This window comes from Anas acuta, chromosome 2 (genome assembly GCF_963932015.1).
Source record: "Anas acuta chromosome 2, bAnaAcu1.1, whole genome shotgun sequence".
NCBI lineage: Eukaryota > Metazoa > Chordata > Aves > Anseriformes > Anatidae > Anas > Anas acuta.
Window position 1 is genome coordinate 137,102,917 of NC_088980.1, and position 26,982 is coordinate 137,129,898.

Below are 26,982 nucleotides of genomic sequence, written 5' to 3' on the forward strand. Positions count from 1 at the left end.
AGTGTAATTCTGTCCTAATTCTAGGAGAAAGTATCAAGCGTGTGTTTAAATGCTGTTCTCCAGCCGTTCATCACCTCCATCAGCCATCCCCTCACGACAAGGGGCACGACGAGCTGCTGCTCACCCCTGCACCCAGATGCTGCACGTCCTGGGCCGCCCCAGCTGCTTGTGTACGTGAAAAGCTGCAAAGGAAAGAGAATAAAATTATGCACATTAATGCTGCTGGTGTCTGGGGAAGGGATTTTGGGGAAATGGGGCAGCAAGAAGCAGCTCTGCCCTCCACTCTTGGCACTGCAAAACCCCTGACCCAGCTACAAAGCTCTCCCATTCCTGCCCCTGGATGGGTTTTGCCTCCCGGGGGAGCGATCTGCTGTGGGGTCCCCACTACCATCCCAGTGCCCTCATCCCACAGGCACCCCTTGGGTGGACCAAGACTGCAGATTGCCCAGAGCCGCAGCCGGTGCCTTCACGCTCTCCCAGCTGATTTGCTATGCTTCAGAAATGCTCTCAGCTTTTGAAACTGAGCTTTTGATAATGACCAAAAAAAACGTGAGACGTTTGTTCAAGATTTCCTTTGCCTACTGAGCAAGGCTGAATGCGTTTGAAGAATAATGGAAAGGATCAGATCACGCTTTGCCTAAAAAGTTATTTTTAATTGGCTTTTTCAGCCCAGTGAAGGGCTGGGGAGTTTATTTTCCGCATTGTCTGGAGGCGCTGATTTCGCCAATATATTTAGTGATGGGAGATAAAATTACAAATGTTTGCTCTGGAATAGTAAACACCGCCCTTAATGGCCACAGAACTATTTTTTTTTTTCTGCTTCCTTTAAAGCCAGGATTGATTTTATTAAATATATCATATTCAGAGCATTTATAGATTGTCAAAAGGACATTACATTTCTTACTCAGCTAAACTAGAGCCTTGTGCTGTATAAAAAGAGGTCTGACCCATATTGATTACAAAAAAAGGAAGAAAGGAGGAAAGATTTATGGAAGAGATGAATGGGCTTTTTGTTGCTGTGTGTCTCCGGCAAATAGAGGAGTTGGACTATTCCCTTCCTACCGCACTTAGCGGGCTCAGCAGGTGGGTTTGTGCTCCCAAATCAGTATGTTTAGAGGCTAATAGTTTTATTATCCCATCTGTGTGTGCCAAAACTTGTCCCAACAGCTGTCCATGGTATAACGCCACTCTGAAAGCTTCCCCAAAGCCAGGGCAACATAAATAAAGGTGGAGAATAAAGACTTTTAGGATCCAAAAGTCTAACTCAGCCTTCTGTAGCCATCCATAAGAGGGAGCTCAACCTCATGGGAGCTCATCCCATCAGGATGTCTCTGAGCATGGCTCCCGAGTCCCCATCCCCTGCAGCACCCAGGTGGGTATCAGCCACCACAGCTACAGCAAGGCTGGAGATGCAGGTGAAGCGACCATCAGTCTGGCATCCTGAACAGGAACCGACAAATAAAACTGATTTAGCAGAATGAGTAAACAAGTGAAAGTCACCGGTTCCTCCAGGAAGGCTTTAATGTGCACCGGGAAGTCCGAGGGAAAGGTCACGTCTCTCCCCAGATCGTTTCTGTGACCTTATCAGCAGGCTCCTGACAAGGAAGAAAGCAGGCTGATACCCTGAGGCAGCACCCAGGCTCTGGGCAAGGAGCACGATCCTCATGGCATGAGGATCTTCATGCTACGTGCTCCCAAGGGGCTCTTCCAACACCTACATCTTCCCCATGTACACACAGAAGATAAAGAAATAAAGAGAAAGAACGAAAAGGAAAGATAAAGATGCATCAGTGATGCTTGGTTTGCAGAGATGCTTGATGCCGCTCTGCGGAAACCCCTGGAGAAGTTCCCCTCAAGTGAATCTTCATGGCCTGTGGCCATCACACCAGGGTGTAACCATCTCTGTGACCCTGCAGCCTTTAGCACCAGTGCAGGAAGGATCAGGCCGGGCTGAGACAGAGGTAACAGAAACAGCTTGGCAGAGAGAGCAGCCGGGAGGCTCAAGAGAAGGCTTAGGTTAATGAAGACATTGCTATTTAAAGGCGGCGGTGAAGACAATCCCTGGCAGGGGATTTATTTGAGCCGGGTCAAGCTAAGATTGGGGCGAGCGACCCGGCCACTTTCAGGCACACCAGGTACTTTGCTTTTTCCCCTGCCACCCAACAGGATGCACCAAGGTGACTGCCGTTAGCTCCAGCCACCAACACGTTGTCACCTCCCTCACCTACCGCCCCCGGCACCTTCTTGCTTGAGGAACCTTGAGCTGAACACCTCCCGCAAACTTTAATTCATGTGGTTAAAATAAAAGCTCCCTGGATGTGATGCCTGTGCCTGTGGGCACCCCAGGCACAGGTCCACCTTTGGGGGTAGGTGGCCAAGCCAGGACCTGTGTCACCACTGACTCCCCTAGGGGCAGCACAGCCCTCACATCCTGGGAGATGGCTCTGCAGGTTTGGTATTTAACCCAATATTTAGAGGGAACCTGGCTCTGTTACCTCGCCAGGGTGTTTTCTGCACACATCTGGGAAGAGAAGCAGCAGCTGTCTCCATGACATTGTTCAGAGCTACCTCTGCGAGCTCGTCTGATGGATTGAAGGTAGGGTTGTAACTGAGCAAGCACTTCAGAACTGGGCTGGGAGTGTTTATTTAATTAATAGGAAAAAATGAGTTCAAAAGAAACACGCTTCCTTCATTCTGTATGCTAGCCCGACCTCAGACTTAGCAACTTTCTGGTGGATGTGGTCATTTATCTAGGACACTAATGCTCTGCCTTAATGAAGAATCTAACGTTGATAGCATTAATATGCTAATTACCCGGTAATGAAACTTTAAAAGGCAAAACCATAAAAGCACTAGAAGGGTCAGGTCAATCTCCAGACTATACAGAGATTTGAATCTGCAGTCAGGCTTTACATGCCAAGAGGAAAAAAAAAAGTTAATAGTGATTAGGAAAATTTATTTCCTGCTCGGAGGTAGCAGCCAGCCGGGGGCAGGGATCATTTTAAAATCTGTTAAGTCTTTGCTGTGTCTCCCCAGGAGCTGTGTAAGCCTCTCTCTGCCTGGTGTCTCTGCAGGAAGATCACCTTGGAGCGAGGTTTAAGGAGGTGCTGGGGAAGGGACCGCTCTCTCCTGCCTGCTCTTGGGGGCCCTTTCTCCGGCCCCGTAGCAGCTGAACCCACACCACATCCCACGTGAAAGCAAAACTCCCACAACAGCCTCACCAGAGCAGCCTGGACTTGGGTGGTTCTTGCCCAGACTTACTCTGTAAAACAGAGTACTATGAAACCTATAAAAAGGTATAAAAATCCATAAAATACTTCATAGGGTATAAAAGTTCACCCACTAAGCCCAGGTGGGATTGCCAACCCCTTTCAAGGGATTAAAACACCACATGTCCCAAGGGCCAGGACACAAACAGGGGCTAATTACCAGTGTTTAGACGGGCTGGTGGGTGGATTTATCCTGAGGGACAGGAGAAAGGGGCTTCTGCAGCCCCCATGTCCTCGTGGTGCCTAGCGGCATGGGTACAGCCCACAAACCCATGTCCTGGGGTGTTTTCTGGCTGCTCAGGGTGGGATCAGGCCCCTTTTCTCTGCAGATCACATCTGGAAATGCCTCTATAATCTCATACCCCCGCAACACTGTCACAAGGGGAGCCCAAGGAAAGCTGAATTATTTTAATTTTGTTTGATCTGAGTTACTAGGACACTGGGGAATAGCTGCGAGACTTGATAGCCGTGAAGGTGGTGATATTCCAGGCTCTTAAACTTAAACTCAGAAACTTAAATCTAAGGGTGTGTGTGTGGGGGGAAGAAAGCCAAAGGAAAGTGAGCTGTTAGCAGAGGGTGGGGAGAGGCAGGGAGTTCAGCAATGGTTTTGTTGTCACAAGTACCCTGCAAAGACACTTCTGCACTCGTGTGGGAAATCACGAGCCTACCTGGAGAGAGAAAGGGTTTGCTACAGCACCAGCCACCCTGGTGGCCTGGCTGGATGTGCAGAAGACATTATGAACCCCATACAGCTCTACTTTACAACCCTGATTCCCACCTCTGCCCACAGAAAGGCTCCACAAACACCAACATCCAGCCACGCTAGGCTGGGCCTACCCACTGCTCCCACACAACGGGCTGGGCAGGTGCTGGAGCAGCATTTCCACACGGAGCCGAGCTGAGCAGCTGGCTCATAAATAAGCATATTTATGCTCATCCTCGTGGTTTCTCAGGCCATTCTTGAGCTTGGCTGGGCTCTGTCTTCCACTGAGGCACCAGATCTCTGCCAAAAGTCTGGGTTAGGTGGTGAGGGCCAGGCCCAGAGAAGGACTTTTGTACTGATGTCCCTTAGGGCACTCCTCCTCCCAGCCCTGTCAGCATCAGCACCACATCACAGCCTCACAGGGTGGGTGTAAATCACAGGTCTAGGGGGAAAACCTCCCTCCCAGCCCCAGGGATGGTGAAAAAGAGCACGGGTATTTCCTCCTCTGTGTAGGGTCAGGGAATCCACGGGCACCCGTTCCTCTCTCCCCAGGTTGCATTTCTCAGCAGTCTATATTTGGAGACAACTGATGCGATGTTAAAAATAAAACGTGCTTCAAAAGGCAGCTTTAAGCTATAGAAAGCAATTTTCACATCGGTATGAGATTGTGTTCTCTTTCCTTTGTGTGTCAATTCCCCAAAAAATAGAACACGAGACTGAAATTTATATAGCAATATACTCAGAGTTCACACGGCTGTCTGCACCAAGGGATGCCCCAAAATTCAGGACCCGCTTCTACTGGCTTCATCCTGGAAAGGCTGATTCATTCTAGGAACAAATCTCTGTTGTAAGACAAACCCCTGCAAAACCTGGTGTGTGGCTGATTCCCTGCAGCCATGGGACGTGTGTTGGCCAGGGCAGAAAAGGCACTCCTCCACCACAAGAGAGGAGCACAAACAAGATCACTGAGTGTGTATATCAAAATATATTGATATTTTGACACAAACCATACGTCCTGCCTTGCTGCAACAAGCTCCACTGTCTCCAGAAATATTCCTTTAAAAGGGGAAACTTATATTTCTGAGTTATATTTTTAGAATGCCAAATAAGTCTCTTCTGAAATAATCAGTACTGTCTGCAGGATGAAATAGGGAGGGTGATTTTTAGAGATACGCAGTCCCACACCAAAACTAAAGCCAGACCCAGTATCTCAGCAATCTCAGTGATGTAATTCTAACATCATCAACACAGGGATTGCTCTAAACTTTCCTGAATAAGGCAGAAATACTAAAATAATTTTAAAAACTAAGCCTTGTTAGTTTTTGTTCTTTAAGCTCTCCTATCTACTTTTTTTTTTTTTTTCTGAATTTTGAAGAGACTGTAGGATGCAGAAGGAACTGGCTTCAAGGGTCCAGTCTCAGAGGCATCAAGATTTCACCAGCATGGGTTTTTAAACCAAGTGCAACTTTGTCAAAGCATAAGACCAGTCAAACTGGCTCAGAGCAGACATCCCTTCAGTTCCAGGGCCACCATGCAGTCTCCAAAGTAACCAGAGGATAAGAGTGAAAAGCTCAGACAGTCACTGAGCTGCAGGTCCTCCAAGAAAACCATCCAGATCCCAGTCCTTTAGTACTTCCACTATAAGCACCTCACCTGACACAAATCCCTTTCTGGACATAGGGCTCAAGGCACGTTTTATGTGACAGCAAACCCTTACCCCCCACCCCTGCCATCTGATCCCAACCCACCTCAGCTGCATTGCCAGACAGTGCAGGATAAACAGGGCTGTGCTCACAGTTGGGACTAATCAAGGTAATTAAGGAATTTACATGATTACCGTGCCCTTTACTAACCATATTTTTTTCTCCTCCACGTGGAATATTCCAGGAGCACTGCAGGATGCTCTGGGCAGATAATGCCAGAGCTGAGGTGCTCAGCTTATGGCCGAGGCTTAAACCTCAGGGCTGCTTGAATCTCAGGACTCCCTTTCCCACTCACTGCCTGCCCAGCCTACCTGGATGATATATCTGAAGCAGTAAGCAGCCAAAATCCTAGTTGAAGGTTTTGGAGCCAAAGGATGCTGTGCTGCCTCGCAGCCTGCTGCTGAAGGATGGAGGGAGGTGGCCAGGGAGCTTTCAAAACGTGCCAGGAGGGATGTGTTTGTGAGGGTTTGTGCTTTAGGCACCGAGGTTCATGTGCTCCAACGTTTCCCCTTAAATATAAACCAAGGTAGATAATGGGAAGCCACTCAAATTCATGGTCAGCACAACAGGGAGCACTTCATCCCCTCCACAGCCTGGCTGCTTTGCTGTCCTAAGTTAATTACAAGTGTTGAAGAGAAAGAGTTTGCTCAAAAAGGTTTCAGCGATGACAAAGCAGCATTTTGGATGCCTGTGAGGAGCTCCTTCCAGCACAGGCAGCAAAAGGAAACATGTGAGCGATGGTGGGAGAGAAGGTAGGAGGCGATCCTGGGGCAGGCACTGGTGTTTTGACAGCAGATGAGGGATGATGTCCAGGACGGGAATTGAATGTCACTGTAAGAGAGGAGGGAAACTGACAGTGGGGTGGATGGAGAGAATCGGTGTGTTCAGAACAGAGCCAGGAAAACAGCCTTCAGAGCATGATCTGGGTGGGGATTGGTAGGGCAGTGACCCTGCAATAATTGAGACGTTTGGAAAGCTGGGAAGTAATTTCAGGAGAGAATAGACAGACAGAAACATGCAGAAGTTGCAATGTTGTGGACATCACCTGGCTGGGAGGACCTGCAGAAGATGCTGACCATGTAAGTGCAAGGATGAAGGTGCTCAATAACTAAGAAATGTGTAGCTTAGGGGGAAGACCAAGACCTCTGCTTTAGGCATCCTGAATTTGTGTTTGTGGTGAGAGGAGAGACACCACTATTAGAGGATGCAGATCTGAAGCAGAGGTGTAGATCCACACATCATTAGCCAAAGGAAAAGCTTCTCATTGTCACATTGCTACAGATGTCACTTAGCACTGGTCCCTGAGTGTCCGTGTCTCCATCTCATGGGGAAAAGCCTTCAACACCAGCCTCACCCTGTCAGACAGGCAGCCAGCCTCCTCCATGTACCCAGATGCACTATCCTGAGGGAGGCAGCCTGCATCAGTCATACGTCAGGAGCAAGGATACAACCACTCCTGGCATTTCCAGGGCCCCTTCTCTAAGCAGTACAGACAAAGCCTAAGAAACTGGGGAGAGAAAAGCACAAGGAGCCAAATCCAGGGATTGCATAGCCATCAGCAGGCAGAAAGTTGCTTTTCCAAGGAGATGAAGGCTCTGTTGCACCTCCAAGGAGAAAAAAAATATGGAAATGAGAGTTGGATTTGACTATATGGTCAACTCAGAAGATGCTGACATGGGAAAGCCCTGTTGCCTCCATTGCTATACAAGAGTAAGGGAGAGACAAAATGCTGAGAGCCCACCAAAAACACATCTTTTCTACACTCTCCTCACTTCCCATCCGGATGGTAGCTGCATTTGTCTCTAGACTAGGCTGTGGCCTCATTTTGATTCACAAAACGTGCCACAATTTGTGCATGCATTATTCATTGGGGTGACAGGAAGGTAACTGCCCCCGTGTACAACAAATAAACGAGGAGCCACTTCTGGGCACCTCCCAGCCACGCTCCCAGATGTTGTCTCACTAGGTAATGAAACAACCCCTGGTAACACAGTCTGATGTGCCAGGAACTGCGGTCCCTGTGTATGCCCCGATCTCCAAAAGCAGGTGAGGGAGCACAGGAGATTCAACAAATGAACCCCACCAGGCTCATTCAGACAGCTGCACAGGGAGAGGACTTGGGGAGGGGGTTAAAAAAAAAGGGTAAAATGGGCCAGAGCAGAGCAGAAGTCCCTTTGCCGGAGGCTCAGAGGGTGCAGGATGCACCCAGCAGACCCGGTGGATGTAAACTGCCTGCAGAGGCAAAGTGAGGACACGGCCCTGGACGGCTCGCTGCTTTTACAGAGAAACTCTCTGGAACTGGTAACAGGAACCACCTGCTCTCGAGAGGGCCGAGGAGTTATTGCTCTGCTCTGTATTAGCCGTCCTCGCGTATACAAACATTTAAGTGCTCTCCTAGACGAACAGACCTGCCTCCTTCCCATGTAATTTTCGGGACTATTTTTGTTTCAGAGGAGGCAGATGAAATGTGCTAGAGCACGGCTACATCTGGAGCACAAACAGCTTTTGTCACGGCTGCAATGGCTTGTCTCAGCCTCGAAGTGAACAGCCCCAACCCCTCGGGTTTTCATCTCCATCCAGCCACGGAGCAGCAGGCGAGCACTGGGAACGCCAGGGATATGCAGCCTGCTCCTCTTCCCAGGCTTGTTAGGCTGAAAACCTCGAGTGCCTGATGTGGCAGGCACGGCTCATTCAGAGAAACGACTTCAGCACTTTGGTCCCACTTGTGAAAAGCCAAATGCGGGCTGCCCTCTTCTCAGAAAAGCTCCCCAGAAAGGCAGAGCAGCATATGACCCAGAATAGTTAAGCTGCTAAGCAGAAATTCCTAAACTGCCCCTTAAAATCTGGGCTGTGAGAGCGATCCTTCAAAATCAGGCAGCCTGCGCTGTGTTTTCCTAGCTGCTGTCTGTCATCCTGATATGTTACAACTTTTATTTACTATGAGGTTTATGCGATCGTCCTAGAAAAACATCCATTTATAGGATAACATGGAATGATAAAAAGAAAAATCATTACAAAGGGTCATTTTTTAAGTGCTCCCATGCACAGTCCAGTATTTCATCCTCAAGTCTCTTGGTCTGGCACAGGAATTCAGAGAAATGTGTTGGAGGCATCGTGGAGCCACCATAACTGGGGCTGGAGGAGTGCTGGTGCTCAGTTGAACCCCCCCTTGCATAATTTCAGATGCCTAACTCAGCTCAGACACTCACAAGTTACTCCCCTCTTCAAAGCAATCACACTTTTTATCAGTCTTCACCACGTCTGCGCAATTATCTGCGTTTTGAAGAATCAGCTAGGTGTCATAATATACTTTTCAGCTATTTATACATATTCATGAGGCTCCTCCTGGAGGACCACAATTAGGCTGGAGCTGTATTTTGCTCTGCAGCTGCCATCCAATCTCTCTGACAGGTTGCCCAAGTGGAGCTGATGCTATTAACACTGCCCAAAATTCTCATTATGAGATGCCACAGTGTGATGCTCAGACACATGGCAGCTCCTGTCCCTTCGGGCTGCAGATTCCTTTCCGGCTGGTACTGACTATTTTTTTATTTTATTTTATTTTCTGGAGGGAATAAAAAAAATACAGAAACCACCAAGCTGCTCTTGCTGTTTTCACAGAAACATGATTATGGAAAATCTGCTCTTTCCAGCATTAAAAGTCCTGGTAGTTTTTTTCCTGTAAGGCTCTCATCCCTCCTGCCCTTCTGGCTGGATGTGTGACCCAGCTGGAGGTGCTGATACCAACCCCATCAGCTCTGGGCTGCCTGCCACCCGTGCAGAACTGCAAATCTGGCTTGAAAAGCCACCACACTTGCACGTCCTTAGGAAAAGCTCCAAGGTCTCAAGAGCTGAAGCTTTCCCAGGAGCCTGGGCGCACCCTCAGCACACTGCTGCCCATCCCAGCCAGGCATGGATGCCGGTGACTGTCTGGGAGCACAAAATGGCAGTCAAAATGCTTATTTTAAAGAAAAGCTTTCTGAGAACCCAGCGCCATTCCTTCATGCTTAGAGTATCAACACCCAGCTCCAGTCTGGCTGTCTTTGATTACTGTGTAGTTATTTGATAAATTAACAGGAACATCTGGGTCACGTTAACTCCTCCCCGGGTTTGTGCTTTCTGCTGATGAGAGGAGGGATTGTATCGCTCCCTCCCTGATCAGACCAGGTTTTATTTCTCAGTCTCCCTGCCCTCCTCTGAATGACCTCCACGCTTTGCAGCTCCACCTGATGCAGTGCTGCGTGTCCACTTTGTTACCGGGCTCTTTACCTCCTTTCCCCCCAGCTTATCCACCAAAATGTCAGGCCTCCTCCTGCGATGCCTCTCCCTCAGCCCCCTGCTCATCTTTTTGATGGTTTAAAGCCTGTTTACATTTCCCACATACTGAGCATCTCGCCAGGGGTCACAGCTTTCCTTAAGCAACCGTAGGAAAAATCCAATTCATCACGCCAGTGGCAATCAAAAATTCTGGTCAGGTGAAAGGTAATTACTCGTTTTCATCAGGCAAGCTGCTGCCCTGCACCGGGATTTATTAACCAGCCGGCATATCTGATCTGGGAATGGAAACAAAATGCCACCAGGTGTCAAAGGGGAGGAAGAGGAGATTTGCCCAGCTGGCCACTGCCTCCTGAGCCCCTTTCCCTGCTCAGCCTTTCTTGACTATTTCACGGCACGTGGCCCCTCAGGGCAGTGGGAGATGCGGTCTGTTTGTGTGGCAGGATGAACATTTTTACAAATTTAGTGTCTCTTTTCTGACCTCTGAAATGGGTGGGTGCCCCTGGCAGGGTGGAAGCCACCCGTGCAGGCGTCCCAGAGGGGTGGCAGGAGCCCGACCTCCTCGTTGCAGCACAGGGCACTTTGTGTGCAAGGCAAATGGGACCCCCTATCCATCGTGTTTGGGGAATTAGGAAAAAGAAACATCAGGGAAAAAAAGAAGTCTGAGCATAAAAGTGGCCATTTAGGTCAGTATTTTACCTCGGGTGAAGGGTTAGCCCTCCCTCCCTTCCCCCCACTTAAAAGGGCTAAATCTGGCCCCAGATAAATATTCATATTTTCTCCTCTACCAGCAATGTTCCCGAGGCTCACGCTGTGCATTTTATTATCTGAAGCTGTTAGCCTTAGCGTGGTTCATAACCATAACTAGGCTAATGGAGCATGTAGCTAAAATAGTTATTGCTCCCTCTTGGAACTGAAAAGGCCATTTCAGAAGTTTAAACAGCTTTGGATTTATCAGGGAAGTCTTCCCTGAGCTCTTCCCCTTTGCCAGGATTATTCCACCCAAAGAAATCCTCTTACTGTTTCCCCTGGAGAGGACTTGCGCTGGATTTTTGTTTCTCCTGGAGGGGTGTCCCCAGGGCAGGCAGGGACCAGTAAAAATACTTAAGACAACTGTCACACCTAGGGGAAAAAAAAAAAAAATCAGAGTGTTTAAAATCAACAATCAAAACTCAAACTGACTCCTGAGCAAAATGGGGGCCCTCTTGGAGGCTCGGATATTCAGCCAACCAACCACCACCTCGCCCAAGTGGCAGCGAGGACATTTGGATTCCTTTATCCTATTTTGTTTGTGCTGTTATGATTTAATGACCCGGTGAAATTCATTTATCCGAAACCTTTGGTTATCACGGATTCACAGAGCGATTTTGTTCATTAGAAATGAAAACCATCGGCTGGTCAAACAACAGGGGAGATTAAGAGGGTACGTGACCAAAAATTGAAGCACAGAAAATGTCAGTAGCAGCAGCCTTCCTACCTGATGCCATCAGAAACCCGGGTATTAAGATTTCTTTAGTAGCTCAGTGGACTAATTGCATGACAGCACATGCATTATTCATATTACCGGGGACAAAATGAGAATTAAAAAAAAAAAAAAAAAAAAAAAAAGGATAAATGCATTTCCTTTCCAAAATAAAATGAGCAATTGCTCAAGGGACCAGGTGAATTACCAGAGCTTTGAAAAAAGGTAAAATAGAGTTGTCTAGGAGGGAGGCAGAAAAATCAAACAGGCTGAAGTATTCATCAGTTAGATTAATTTGTGTGAAGCCGAGGTGCCCCAACAGCAGACAAAGTACCTTGCAGACCATGTGGATGTTTATTTAGCACCGGGGGGCCGGCAAGGCAAGAAATGTCTTTGTTCTTTCCCACCTTGCACGCAGCCACAGCGTTTGCAACAGGGTAAAGGAAAAATCTCCTCGTGCTGATGGTATCTCTCTGGGCAGCTGGCTCTTCTCTGGGAGGGGACTGCTCTTGGGTGAGAGAAGCCTTTCATATCAGATTCAAACTGAGGTGTGATCCCCAGCCTCGGCCCTGCAGAGCAGCCCTGACCAGTGCACATCCTTGAAGTGAGACTACGCCCCGAGAACAAAGCCGTGGTCCTTGCAAGCACAAGTGTGACCCTACTATTTGTGTTCCTCCAGCGGTCTCCGTGTCCTCTCGTGCCCTCTTTTCCAACCGCAGACAGCTTGGTGACAAGAGGCACTGAACCTTAGGCTCGGATGGGTCCTGGTGGTGCCGAATACAACCCCAGCGAGGCTGGGGAACCTCCGCCCCGAGCCGGGGAGCCCACAGCTTACTTTCACACACGTTGTGGCTGTGTTATTTGTATCCTGCGTTCTGCGTTACTACGGGAGGCTGCTGCGGTGGGCAGCACGCGTACCGCCAGGGGAGCTCGAAATCTGCTCTGATCCTCAGACAAGGCCAACGTCTGCAGTTAGAAAATGGGAGGAAGGAAAGGTTCAACTTTCCCATCACACTGATTTCCCAAGGGCATCACAAGCTGGGCTAACTTTCTCCTAAATTTTTGGCTTCTCTTCTCCACTCTGCTGCTTTCAGCCTGCAGCACAAGCTCTGGGCTTCACATAAATAGGAGGAAACAAGCCACAGGCAAAGGAGCAGAGGGAAAGGCCCAGCAGTACTAACAAATTGCACATTTCCTTGCCCGGAAGACATGCCAAGCCATTTTTACATGCCTATTCACACCTCAACATTTTTTCTGTTCCCAGCCTCTCCCCTCCTCTCCTGGGCATTTATTTCTGTAGAAAAGGCTGACAGATTTTAAAGGAAGAGTTACTTGGCTCAGACACGAATAGATGCTGAATGGGGAAGGGCACTGATCTCTGCTGAGTCAGATCAAAACACTTCTGGCATCTGTTACGTAGCACCCAAAATTGGCCATAAATGAAGCACAGTATCACGGACAACTCAGGAGTTTACCACAGTCACAAAACCAAAATATTGAATGGATCTGCTCCTCGTGCAAGAGCTGAGCCCAAAACCCAGGTCCACCCAACTGAGGAGTGGTGCAAGGAGCTGCACTGAGACGGCAGAAACCCAGTGGTGTTGGGATCTGTTCGCTGCCACACATTGCTTGGAGTAACTCAGCTTCCATCCCAGCCTCGAAGCGAACGAGAGACTTACTTCTGCAAGGAAAAAATTTGAAAGGCTCTAAATGTCATTGAAATTCATCTTTGAACACCACCCACATAGCTTTGATATTTTTTTATATATAATTCTTAAAGTAAGAGCCACAACAAACTGTAAGGCAAATTTACATTTTCTGAGGCCTCTTCCCCCGTGCCTTGTAGCATTGTGGGCACTTTACCGATCTGTTATTTGCTTCAAAATGTGCTTCAAATGTCCCCCAGACGTATCATCCCCCAGGCATACCCCTGAACTCCACAAAACCCTAAGTTTTGCAGTTAAAAACCATCTCTAACTATTTTAACTGGACAGTCTGGGTGAGAAAAACCTGGGCTGGTCACAGCTGGCCTTTGGCTTAAGCCCCTGGGCCCAGCCCTCTGCTGCTCTGCAAACACAGCAGCTGCTTTCACCAGAGTAAGATAAATGGGCTCAACTCCTTCCACAAAGAGCATAGCACAGATTTTCAAGTCCGTAATTCTAAGAGAAAGGAAAGAAAAAGGTATCAGGCTGCCGGCACAGCACAGAACTGAATTTCGCTTTGTCTGGAAACAATACAGGATTCGCATGCAAGGCCCGAGGAGGACACAAAGGGCCCTGCCGAGCCCTGCACACTCATGGCAGGGATGTCTCCGAGCCCACAGACACACCACATGTGCTGCTGGGCTGGAGAAATCCTGGGGACAGCCACGGCTCGGTAAGCACCGCTGGGCTGAAGGATAATCCAGGAGAGAGGGAGGCAAGCGGAGTTGTAGACAAAGGCCAGCACCACCACGCATCACACAGCAGTGAGCAAGCTGCAAGGAGCTCCGGCCAGCTGCCGAGGGCAAGCCTCAGACAAAAGATGAATTGAGCCCTAAATAATAGCTCTTGGTCGGGAGCAGGATCCTTGTGCCTTGAAGAGTAACTCGTTTGGGGCTGTCAGCCCCCTGACAAGCACCAAATGCCAGTGACTCTCATACAGGAGGCCAGCAGAACTGGCTCACCTTCTGGAGGATAAACAGGCACTTATATAGCTCAGTTTAAAAAGTAAATACTCAAAAAATTATCTGAGGTGGGCACTGGGTACCTGGGTATACATTCAGGTGACCTGACAAGAGCAGAGCTGGAAGCTGAACAAAGTTTTTCCACCCTCTGTGTGGTCCCTGTCAGGTTTGTATTTGCTGAGGCACAGTGAAGCACCTGGGGAAGGCCATACAACGCCCTCTCCCTACCTAAAGCAGGCCCCACATTCAAAGTCCACTAACTCACAGCCTGCAAGATTATAAATAATAGTTTTTGTTTGGTTGGTTGTTTTGTTTTCACTACTTTGGAGATGTCATACCAAGACACAGGGCAAGTGTGGCACATTCAGACTGGAGGCCCCAACAACACGGCTGTTTCTCAAGTGCCCCAAATTATCATATGAGATACTTACATACCCATGTGGCCTCGCACCTTCCCTGCCCATACACCTTTGTCCGCGTGGACAAGCAGTTGGAAGCAGGGTATGCAGGGGCCAAGGGCTGCACTGTCCCCCACCACATGGCACACTCAAGCCCTAATGCTGCAGGGTACCAGATCAGATGGAAATCCTGGTGATGGTGGGGACAACTGCCCAGAGACCAGCTGTTGGATGACTAGCTGTGATGTGCAGGGTACTGGTCCTGAGATACTACATGTAGACCACTGGAAGAGAATAGTCCTATAAACGAGACACCACCAAAGGAGTTTCAAAACCTTCAGAGGAGAAAATCTGCTTTCCTTGAGACCTACAGCAAACCAAACCCAGAGGTGCAGAGCCCAGGGTATAGATCTGCAGTGGAGAGTTGCAGCAGTATGGAGCTTGGCACGTCCTAGTGGCCAGCAGTCCATGGCCACTGGGTGGAAACCAGGTCCCATGAGCTGTGTTTGTTGTTACAGAAAGGGCTGTAGATCCCTGGGACTCCTGAGGGTAGTGATGAGTTCATATGAAGGGGCTTTCACTGCCATATGGAGACGACGCACAGAACACGTATTCTTATTCTTCATCATCCACACAGTTACCTAAGTTTCTGAGGATCAAAATAATTTTCTTGGTCAACCACAGGGCTTCAGGGATCACAGGATCACAAGAAGCTCGCACAAATCAATGCAGACTCATCCACAAAGTTACAAGGGCCTTTGAGAACTATTCCTACCTTTCCTCATAGTTTACTAAGGTCTAAATAAGATTTTCCAGCTGAAAGTATTTCCAGCTGAAAGTATTTTTTGCACAACTGGAGGCCAATTTTCTTATAGTCTGGGCTTCAGAACTCAGGATTTAGGATTTCAGGTGGGAAAGGATATGGAAAATATAGAACAGGGATGGAGACGGGGTCTCTCCAAGTTCAAAACTACGTACAATCCTTGCACAACTGACAAGGCACTAGTCCTCCAGAAGAATAAACCATGCTTAAAGCCACAGAAAGGAGAGGCACACACTGACTTTTTGCCATATGAGTTGCAGAATTAAAGATTTAACCCACTTTGAACTCATCTCAGTCCTGGGATTGACTGGACAGAGTAAATCTTCGCCAACTCCATGTGAGACATTCCTCTCTATGCTACTAAGAATAACTTTCTGTAACATCACCTACTCAAATCCCACACATAGGTGGTGGCACACAGAGAGTGAGCATGGGGGTAACCTGTGAAACCAATTTTGCTTATGTTTGTAACTTTTCATGCCTTTCCATGCCATTTACTTCCCCTGAATTTGCAAGCTCTTCCATCGTTCCCCAGCCTACGTGTCAGTGTCTGCAATGTCGCAGCCCCTCACTCCCCCAGACCCTTTTACTCCAGCAAATGCTCTCAAAAGCTTGGGATTTCCATCTTGCTGGGGGCCCACTGTGTTTGCACATCTCAGGTGCCTCAAAGGTTTATGGCAGGTTTCTGGGAATCTTAAGTGTAGAACAAATTTGAGAGCTAAAGGTCACCAGCAGTGGAGAGCACTTCAAAGTTGATCCATGCAACCCGTGCCTTCGCTCTGAAAATGGTCTACTTGCTCTTGGTGTGTGTCTAATGCAAAAGGATGACCTTATACGAAACTCCTCAACTAATCTTCTGCAAGTGTAGTTGCTTTTTAACTCAGTCTGGGATCTACAAGATAAAGCTTTTGCATCTTGCATCAGCAGTTTTAGTGCTAAAAAAAACCCTTTAGAAATACGGTTTTCTCAGTTGTACAGTTCTCAGATGATTTTGATGAAACTTACTAAATTATTCAGCATGAGCTTAATGCCAAGAAAACCTACTAAGATAAAGTACAGATTTCAAGTGTATTACCTTGTTCTTTTAAAAAATTCTGCTGTGACCAAAGAGTGAAAATCCATGATCTTAAATTTTTTTTTTTAGCCACACTGTCCAAACATTGGAGCAGCAGAATGCTCTGAATCTCAGGATGTGTTTTCCTGGTATAATCTTGGAAAGACTGAGACTAGAGCTACAAATGGGGAGGGTATAGCCATATTAAAATGAGATCCCAAAGCCTTTGCAGTGCCTTGTCCATAAATCTGAGTCACAGTAAGTAACCTCTGATGGGGCTAGCTTTGAAGTACTGTTTTGCTAAAAAATAAATAAATAAATAAATAAATGCCTCTTCCCATGATAGTTATTCAGCTTTCAAAAAAAAAAAAAAAAAAAAAAGAGGGGGGGAGAAAACAGAAAAAAAAAAAAAAAAAAGTAAAAATAAAATACCAGGAAGCACGTAGGTGTTGCTGTGTTGCTCACAAAATGCAAGGATAAATCTAATAACTTTTGGAATTTCTATGGAAATAAATTTTAATGCAGATTTTCAACACAGGAAGTGTGGCTTCAGCTCACATGAAAAAAACGTGCACAAAATGCATTTCAACGGTGCTCATGCAGCTACAGAGCAACCAGCTGCAGCCATCCACCATGCAGCTGCTAGTCCGGGGGCACTTATCTACTGGTGTGCAGGGTTGATCAGTTGTTACTTGCAGCTCGAATAGTGGTTTTTGCACTTACGATCACAGTCTCTGCAAATATTTCCGTGAGTGGACCTTAGGTTTTTATTTCTGAAATCACCTTTCTCTAAAAAAAAACTCAGAGTACCTGCAAGCAGGGAGCTGAGACATCAAATTCAGAGTTGGTTTATCGTGCTGTGAAATCTGATGCAAAAAAAATATATATTTGAAGTGATATTGAATCCCCTGAAGTCAAACACCTTTCATTTTCAGCAGTTTAAAAACAAGACATTTATATTTCACTATGTGATACAGATGGCTTGGATGCTTTTCTCCTCAGCTGGAATGGCCCAAACAGTTGATTGTAATGACCATCACTTTAAAATACAGTATTATACAGCTCCCTCGGTACAAATGATGATTTTATATAGAGGTTGATGCTTTCTCCAATATTATGACCATGCTTAATTCAAATGTATTTGGAACACAGCAGGAAAATGTGCTGCTTCAAGATTGAACTCCTACTGCAGAAGAACAAGATAAGAAATTCAGCTTATCTTTCAATTAAAGCAGACTGAAAAGAGCAGTCAGTATATGAGCATTAAAATGTATGAACCTCACCAGCATTGCTGAAGTGGAAAGCTGTTTTCTGTTGACGGGGCGCTGCTGGGTGGGGGTGTTTGTGAAGTGACGCCAGGAAACCTCCCGTGGTGGTGGGAACGCGTTTGGTCTCGCCTCTTCCACCAGCACTGCTCTGGAGCAGCCACCCTGACACGAGAAGGCAGTGTGGTGGGTGGTGAGCTACCATCATGCCTGCCAGTGGCTGTGCTGCCCTTTTTTCCTATGCACCCTGCACAGTACCGTCCCTCTGCTCACATCCAGCAGGCTGTGAGCTCCCAAAGGCAGGGGACTTCTGCCCTACAATTGCCATGTATCACCTTCATCCCATCCCTTAATTCCCAGCTTTCCACTAAAAAAATTAAATTTGCTCTGAGCTGAAACTAAACTTTTAGTTGCTTTAGAAATAATGTTTTGTGGTTGTTTTTGTTTTTTTTTTTTTTTTTTGTTTTTTTTTTCAGTTTATCAGTAATTCTTGGAACTGAGATTAAAAATAAAATTAAAATAAAATAAGATACGATAAAATAGATAAGATAAAATATAAAATGATTGAGTCTTGTGGTGAAGTGGCAGGAGCTAAGGAGAGGATTCTCCTAGGTCTTGCCAAAGGCTGCTCTGAAGCTCTGGACTGAACACACCGAAAGAAGCCAAATGATGTTTTATAGAATAGGCAAATCATCAGGAGACAGGACGAATAACCTTCAGAAGCACATCTTCCCCAAAGAAATGGTAAAAAGGGTCATTATTTTGAAGAGTGGAGTATAAAAGATAACTTCTTGGAGGTCTGTTTCTATTGCATCAGTGGCAGCAAGCTAAGTATAGCTGCGGAGATGGCTGCTGTACTCGGGCCCATCAGATTGGCAGTGGAAACCCTGCGCAGCCTCCCTTCCATCCTTTTAGAGCCGTTGTTTACAGTGAATAAAATACATAATTAGGCAAGCAGTTGGCAAAAGCCATGATTTATCATATTAAGCAATTAAGCAGCACTGGACTGATTTGGCTGCAGCTCTGAAAAAATCTGCATAATGAAACAGTGCCACTTGACATTAAAGACGAACTTTCCTCAGGTCTAATTTCAGCCACCATTCATGGAGAGACCAAATTTCTGTGACTGACTGGCTGAGTGGGGAGCTTGGGCCGTGCAGAAGCAGACCTTTCCTGTCTGCCTCTGCAAATTGCTGTAGCTGCAGCAGGGCCGTGCCAGCCGGGCGTCAGCACCTTGGCACTGAGGAGCACCATTAGCAAGAGCAAAGCAGGGCCCCGGCCTGCTTGTTCCCTTCTTGTAAAACCGCCACAGGAGGGGAACATCAATGTCACAGAGTGACAAGAGTGGCTGAGGCCGGCAGGGCCCTCTGGAGCCAGCCGGTGCCACCCGTGCCCAAGCAGGGACACCCAGAGCAGGGTGCCCAGCACCACGTCCAGGCAGCTGCTGAAGGGCTCCAAGGAGGAGACCCCACAGCCTCTGGGCAGCCTGTGCCAGGGCTCCGTCACCCGCACAGCACAGAAGGGCTCCTGGTGCGCAGGGGGAGCCTCCTGGGGGCCAGGTTGTGCCCAGGGCCTCCTGTCCTGGATTTACAGACAGTGATGGGATCCCCTGGGCCTCCTCTTCTGCAGGCTGAGCAGTCCCAGCTCTCAGCCTCTCCTCACAGGAGTTGGGCTCCAGGCCCTCCATCATCCTCACGGCCCTCTGCTGGACTCTCTCCATTACGTCCATGTCTCTCTTGTCCTGGGGAGCCCAGAACCAGACCCAGTACTCCAACCTCACCAAGCTGAGCAGAGGGGAAGGATCACTTCCCTTCACCTGTTGCTGATAGGTGTCCACCAGGACCCCCGGGTCCATTTCTGCAGAGCTGCTTCCCAGCCTGTGCTGGTGCCTGGGGTTGTTCCTGCCCAGGTGCAGGGCTCTGCCCTTCTCCTTGTTGAGCTTGACGAGGTTCCTGGCAGCCCATTTTTCCAGCCTGTTGAGGTCCATCTAGATGGCAGCATGACACTGATATATCAGCCAGTCCTCCCAGTTCTGTGTCATCAGCTTTACTGGTACCACACCAGTGTCGTGTCTGCTGCTGAGCAGTGCTGGCACCGCATCAGGACTCCCTCCAATCCCCCCAGAGCCAGCAGGCTGGGGTGGGCAGGAGATGGGGACAGGACATCACCAGGGCAGCTGACCTAAACCAACCAAAGGGATATTCCATAGCATATGGTGTCACACTCAGCAATGAAAACTGCAAAAAGAGACGGAGAGGGGATAGACGGTCTCTCGTTGTGCAAACGTCTGTCATCCCTAGCAAAGCTACGTATTGAGACCCTGCTTCAAGGATGTGGTCAAGCATTGCTCATTGGTGGGAAGTAGGGAAAAAAAATATCTATTTTTCGCTTAATAATACTATTTTTCCCTTAATAAATATTTTTTCCTTTAATTAAATTATCCATATCTCAACCCATGAGTTGTTTTTCTTTCCTTTTCTTCTTCCCCTCATCTTCTGAGGAAGTGGAGTGAGAGAGTTTTTGTGGTGGAGTTCAGCTGCCTAGCAAGGTAAAACCACTGCAAGCAGCCACTCCAAAACTGCAGAGCCATCTGCTCTCTCTGAGCCCCAGTATGCAGCCTTCATGTTTACCCACAGAGGCAAGATGGATCCCACCCTAAATTGAGCCTGAAACCATCTTTTCTTAATTTAGGGAAAGAAACAAGCACCAGCTAAGATGATGGAGCAGCCACACCGTCATAGTAATGCATTTGTTGTTTGCTTTTTATCTTTGTTCCATTAGTGAGCACAGGCATTTAACTCTAATGGAGTCATTTTACCTCTCTCCATGTTTTCAGAGCAGAAAGGAAGAAATCAAAGCAAAAACAAAGTTTCATGCCCGTCACGCACACATGTAGAGTGCTGCCAACAATTTTTCTTTTTAAAGATCCCAGCTTTGATGTCTGACGTTTTCTCTAGTTAAAAGATGATGCGACTTTCTTCTCATTTATGCTGTTTAATTCCAGCCAGTTTAGATAACTGAAGTGTTTCGTTTAGTTTTGCTTTCTGCTTCCCCACGCTAACACAACAGTGCTTTGTTTGTCGTCTCCAGCATTGCAAGCAAAATGTTCAGATAAACTGTTCATGCCTGGAATTGTTAAATGTTTGAGAAGCTGTCTGTACAAGGCAGAGCTTGAAAGCCTTTATAAAAATAAAAGGTATCATTAGTTTAATCAATAACTAGCTGGTAATGGCAAGAATTTTTAAAACTTATAGTTTATGTCAAGGGTCTGACTTGAGATGCCACAGTGAGTGCTGAATTACTGGAACTGGATCATCATTTTGGCAAGCAGGTTTCACGGGAACGCTTTGTATCAGGTTCAACCCCACAATCACTCTTCACATCCCTTGGTCATTATTCCTCAGATGAAACACTGAGGAGATGGAGAATCCCCTGTGTTTTGCCTGCAGCAGGTACACACTGTCAATACTGCTATTATAGCTACCTACACAGCCAGAAAGGATTTTTTTTGTGTGCTGTCAGCAATCTGCACATCAAAACATGCTCAGAGCAGAAGTGAGAGCTAATGAGCTGCCTCCTTTGTGCAATTTTATCAGAGATCAACAGATACGGGTGTATGAAAGGCCCCTGTGTAACTAAAGGCAGCAATGGAAAATTTCTGATTACATGAAATATCAGAAAAGGAGATGCTTTTTTTTTTTTTTTTTTTTAAGCAACACTTCTCCTGTGGTGGTTTATTTCTTCCAGCTGTTTCAGGGTTCTGAGGCAAGACATCTTGCTGCTTAGCCAATGTAAAAGCCTTATTTTTATCTCAGTTTTTATGTTTTTTTCCCCAGCAATTAAGCAATAAAGTTAGGAGTAGTTAGAGGGAAGTTCTTTAAATGAATAAGAGGAAGGCCAGGTCAGGAAAACACCTAGCTGCTATCGTGTTTGCCTTCAGTCTCCTTCTCAAAGCTCACCTTACTCCAGCGTTTTCAAAACACACCATGCCTAGTTATTGATATACCTAAAGTAAACTTGTTATTTGTCCTTCTTGCTCGTTTTTTTCCCTTGTCACCACTATTTCCAGGTTAGATACAGCTCTGCTGCCCGACATGCCAGGCCTTTGATCAACAGGCTGGCTCTCAGGGCAGAAATGCCATTGGGGATGGACATGCAGGAGGGATTAATTGCCCCTGGGACTGCCTGACCTGTGTTTTAAATTACTTCTTGCACTGTTTTGCTTCTCTGTTCATCTGAGTATTCCCACATGTTCCTTTCCTTGGGTTCTCAAGGAGATGAGGAGGGGAGGGACAGGCAGTGAGGAGATGCTCTGGGGCTTGCTGTTCACCCAGTGATGCTGGGTGCTCGGCAGCATTCAGCAGAGAAAACAGACCCCAGGCTCCAGCCTGTGTTCCCCTTGCACCTACCGAGCTAGGGAGGAAGGGAGAGAAAGCCTGGGAAAGGAGAAATTTGTTTCACTGGGCCTCAGCTTTAGATTTCGACCTCGTTGTGATCCTGCAGATGGTTAAAAGTGGCTTTCTTTAAGAAGAAGGAAATAATGATTCTGCAATATTTGTATAGCTCTGAGAATGCCCAAAGGCTCTCCCCAAAACAAAGCCGATGTCCTGCTGAAAGTGCTGATTTATAGCCTCAGAGATGGCGTCACCGAGACAGAAGCACTCAGACCTCCACGAGTGCCCTTATTGCAGGAAATCAGAACTGAGGCTGAACCTGAGAAGGAGCAGTCACATCTCTGAGCTGCTTGACCACACAAGACTTAAAAATCATCTCCACTTCAGGAAGATATGGCCTGATTTCGTTCTTTCTGCCTCGCAGATCGACTCCTCCTCAGAGCAGCTCTGCAAGCTGTTTGAAGAGCACCATCTTCTTCTAGCTATGACAAACCCTGTCTTCCACGCGTCTCGTCGCAGCAGGCAAATCTGCTGCCTGAGCTGCGAGACTAAATAAAAGCTCCGGGCTGGTGCCACTGGAGGGACGTTCAGTTTACAGCACGGATGTTTTGCTGCCACGGCTTTCTGAGGCAGCTTCTGGGGCGTAAGATGCACCAAGAGGAATTTTTCCACTGGCAGAGATGCCCAGAGGGCAAACACGAAGACTTCGAACGCCCCGACACCTCGACTGGATCTAGGACCGAGTCAACACGGTGCTGTACATGTCCCTAGGGAGCTCAATTCTGCCATGCCCTGAGCAGATGCACTCTGCAGACAAAACCACAGCAAGCACCAGGCCAGGGGACGAGGCCATCCCTGGCCCAGGCCTGGTCCCTGCCTCTTCTCCCTCTCAGCTCCTCTGCACCCCAGATTCAGCCCCATTTTTTTGTCTTACATCACCCTTCCTCCTCGTCCACTCCTTGGGGGCAGGCAATCCCTTCCACTGAAGCTACACAGGTTTCCTGCCCGCCTGCTTCCCTCCCACCCCACTGTGTGCTGGGGCTGTGTTGCAGGGACACTCTTTGGGAAAACGCTCACCTGAATATGTGCACAAATCCTACACTCAGAGGAGTTCCCTGTATTAGCATCACCATCATCAAGAGTTAATTTTGACAGCTGTATTTTTAAGGAGAAAACCTCAGAGCCCTGTGTCTTTCTTGCAGGAATAAAGGTGTGTGTGGCCCTTATTTCAGTTCTCTGCCATGCTCCTCGTCCTTTTGCAGCTTTTGGCTCTGTCTTTCATGTGTGCTAGCGATTATCCCTGCTGTTACACCCAAGCTAACAACTTTGCTGTTCAGGCTGAGCTTTTGTGGGTGCAAGCAGTAAACCAGGATGCACTGGTAAACGCATTTCTTAAATGAGCCTTCTTAGCAACTTGCTTAAAAACAGTAAATCAGACATGCAGCGAACTAGTTAATTAACACTTTAAACATATTGTTACCTCCATCTGGCCCAGGGATTAGCCAACATGTGGGGTCTTGCCAGGTTGTTTCCACTACAACACAACTGGTGACGAACGAAGCAGTTCCTTGGCGCAATGCTGTTTATTTCTCCCACAAACCATACACAAAGTCTTGTTTCCCCGAACACGGAGAGCAAACAAACAGGAGCAGGTTCCTCGCTCGGCGGCCCAAGTCTTCCTCTCCCGGGGAGCATCGTGCCCAGGAGCCGTCTCCTGGCTCGACTCCCAGCTCGCTCCCGGGTCTCTTACCCCGGCCTTCCAGTGGCTCCATAACAAATACATTCCTCTGCAAAGTTAGCGGGTTATTTTTAAACACACAGCTGTAATCCATCCACCGCCCAGCCCCACGCTCACCAGGGCCTCTGGGGAAGCCCTCCTCCCACACGGCCTGGCTGCTGCTCAAGCCTCCCAGCCACGGCCAGGTGCCGCGCCGTAATTACACGGAGGTGCGTTAATTGCAGCTGCCACTTAGTCAGCGTGAATGCCCAACTGGCTGCTGCCAGAGCACGAGGTCAGGAATGTTTGTTACAGCAATAATTAATGCTTTGCAATGTAAAATATGGCACAGGTGGGAGGCAGCAGGGTGGATGGGGCACCAGCCATCGCGACACCTTGGGATGGATCCTGTCCTTCAGCAAGGAGCAAAGGCAGCTCAGGCTTTCTCAACTCACTACCCAAGCATATATTCCTGTATTATATTCCTGTATTTACACCGTACTCAGCCCTGTGCTTGCTTCTCTTACACCTCTTTAGGCCCCCGCAACCACCTGCAGGGGTGTGGGAGCTGGGCAGCCTGGGCCAGAGCTCCGTGGGTCCAGGCCTTTGGGGAAGACACGGCTTTTAGGAGATGGGGAAGGCTTTGGTCCAGATCAGTAAGGAAAAGTTGTGGCACTATAGCCATGCCCATGGCTGCTGCAGGTCTCACGTTGAAGGGGAAGGTGTGCAGGGGCTGAAGCACCTCTTCATCAGCACTGTGGAGGGAAGCACTCGAGGCACCGACATGTCTGCTCACCACAGCTCTAATATCTGAGCTGGGCTGAGGCTACCAAAGAAAATTCAGCCCCAAACAGGTAAAAACAAAGCTGCTAAAGGCTGCTCTTCCGCAGTCCATTGCCACAGGAGCCCATGGCTTCTATTTTAAGCTTTCCTTCTGAAGGAAATCCTCATGACCAGCAGAGAGGCTCATAAAATGGGCACCATCCCATCTGCAGGGCAAGTGCCAGCTTCTTCCCAAGGGGCTGCTCAGTGGATTACTCATGAAGCGAGAGCCCCAGCTCCAAAACATCCACAGCCTTGATGGACCAGCAGCAGAAGCAGCTGCAGGCCCTGCTGTGCTCACGGCCACCCCGCTCCCCTTAGCCCCAGCTGCACTCGTGCAGGCTGCCGGTGCGTTTTTATAGGGCTTCAGATTTGTTACAGAGCAGAAAATGGTTTTCAGGGAAAAGCAAACATACCATGTACTTTCTCACTGATTAAACCCGACTAGCTGAGGCAGGTCAGCCAAGGTATAATGGTATGATGAAAACAAGGCAAAACATTTTAAAGTAGAAGTGATTGGACAAAGAGGAGTGAATACCTTCTACAATGAAGAAAAAAAAAAAGTAATAAAACAAAATAAAGGTGCAAATGATGCTGCTGCACTTCAAAAAAAAATGTTTTCTCATGTACAAGTAGAAAAATAATGAAACATAATACTGTACTTCAGAGATATAAAAGGAAATGGATTTATGAAGATGGAGCAGAAGTGGCAATGTTACAGTACTGATCCACAAGCAACCGCTGTGCAGCAGAGCACCCAGACCTAAGAGAGGGACACATCATCTAAAATGTCAGCAGTCAGACAGCTGAACCCTTCTCCATAGCAAAGACTGTTACAAGGAAATTGCTAAAAACAACCAAACCGCATGTTTCAATAGTAAACATGCACACTTGGAGGCCCAAATGCCCCAGACATGCACGTGGGACTACAACCTGGGCTGGTGCTTTGGAGGCACGGAGAGCAGGAGCTGTGGCTCTTCATGAGGAACCTGGCAATTAAAAAGCCACCATAAGAAAAGGCAATCCCAGACAGAGTTTCTGCAGGGAAAACTTAAGAACATTAACTTTAATATCAATTGTTTATTACGTGGCATTCTTCAAGATACGGTTCTGGCCGTAGCCCAGCAGGTTAAAGCGATTACTGTCGGGTGATTCAGCCACCAAACCCACTTAGCTCCAATGCTGCCCATGCAGAGCTTTCTTTTAAACATTTAGTCTTCAGTTTCTCAACAACATTTGCACCAATAATAGAATAAGTGCTGGCTTGCTACAGGAAAACACAGGGAAAATGCTATTTCTGTGCAGCTCCTGTGTCATCCTCCACCAGAATGGACAAATGAGCCCGGCTCTTCCATCCATACGGGCAATGCTGGGAGGAGAGGGAACAAAGGAGAAATTTGTCGTGATGTCTCCAGCACCAGCACCCACGCCTCTGAGGTGCAACCCAAGGCCTGCAGCCCCACAGCATGGGTTTGGAGGGAGCTGATTCAACCCAGCCATCTCCAGCAACAGACCACCCCCTCCAGCTCCAGCGCAGAGCAGTGGCAAAGATAAAATCAATTTTTTGATTAAAAATGAAAGCAAGAGCATTCAGAGCACAGATCCTCCTACATCTCCTTTCCTCACTGCTAATGCTTAGAGAATGATGAGGAGAAGCCGAGAGTCATTATTTATCATCTTCCTTTCCCATGTTGGGGGTCATTTGTCCATTTTGTTCTCTACCAGAATTTTTAGGTGCGTTGAATCATCTCTCATTCCTGAAGCAGTTTTGGCGCAGATGCTCTGCCTCCTACCTCCGAGTCCATCACGCGGCTCTGCGACCACAACCACTGCAGGCAAATAAAACTCCACAAAATCTCCGTGGAGTGGCATTTGGAAGCTTTTAAGGAACAGCAGTGCCTGCGGCAGAGCAGCCCACCCCACTGCCGATGACAGATGGAGGTGGAATAAGCTCTCTTGGTCTCTTTTTAGAGAACACATGCTGCGCCAGCAGCAACCCGACCAGATCCCTAGCACCTCACCCAGTTTTTGCCCTGCTCCTGTCTGGGGATCTGCTGCTGAAGAAAGAGCCCACCAGCCAGGACACACACACGGGTGTCCTGCCGAGACCCATTTGCTGCCCTCTTTGCACTCAGGCTCGTTTCACGTAGTGGTCAGCTCACACTTTCGTGCTGTTTTGCCCTGTGAAACTACTGCACTGCCAAGGCTGGTTGAAGGTGGAAAGGTTTCTCACCTCTCTGATGTGTGAAAGTCTTGAAAACAAAGACAAGGGAAGGAACCGAGGCCATGCAGCACAGGCATGGTCATGTAGAAAAGAAAGTGGCTTTTTTTTCTTCTCCTTTTCAATCAAAACTGGTGTTACAGTCAACAATAACAGAAGAAATTTCAGGCAGAAATTGTATTTGTTAAAATTTACCAGCGTCTCTGGGTAT

The 26,982-nt window shown here is 47.8% G+C and overlaps 1 long non-coding RNA gene across 2 annotated transcripts; it reads right to left on the reverse strand.

Annotated features, from left to right (window-relative positions):
* Positions 1-11,747: 11,747 nt before the first annotated feature.
* Positions 11,748-24,999, reverse strand: LOC137851360 (uncharacterized). Of its 2 annotated transcripts, XR_011093134.1 has the most exons (3): positions 23,492-24,999; positions 17,636-17,782; positions 11,748-13,093 (listed from the first exon to the last, which is right to left on the reverse strand). It is a non-coding gene; the product is annotated as an uncharacterized lncRNA (long non-coding RNA). The 2 variants fall into 2 exon arrangements; XR_011093133.1 differs by lacking the exon at positions 17,636-17,782.
* Positions 25,000-26,982: the final 1,983 nt, after the last annotated feature.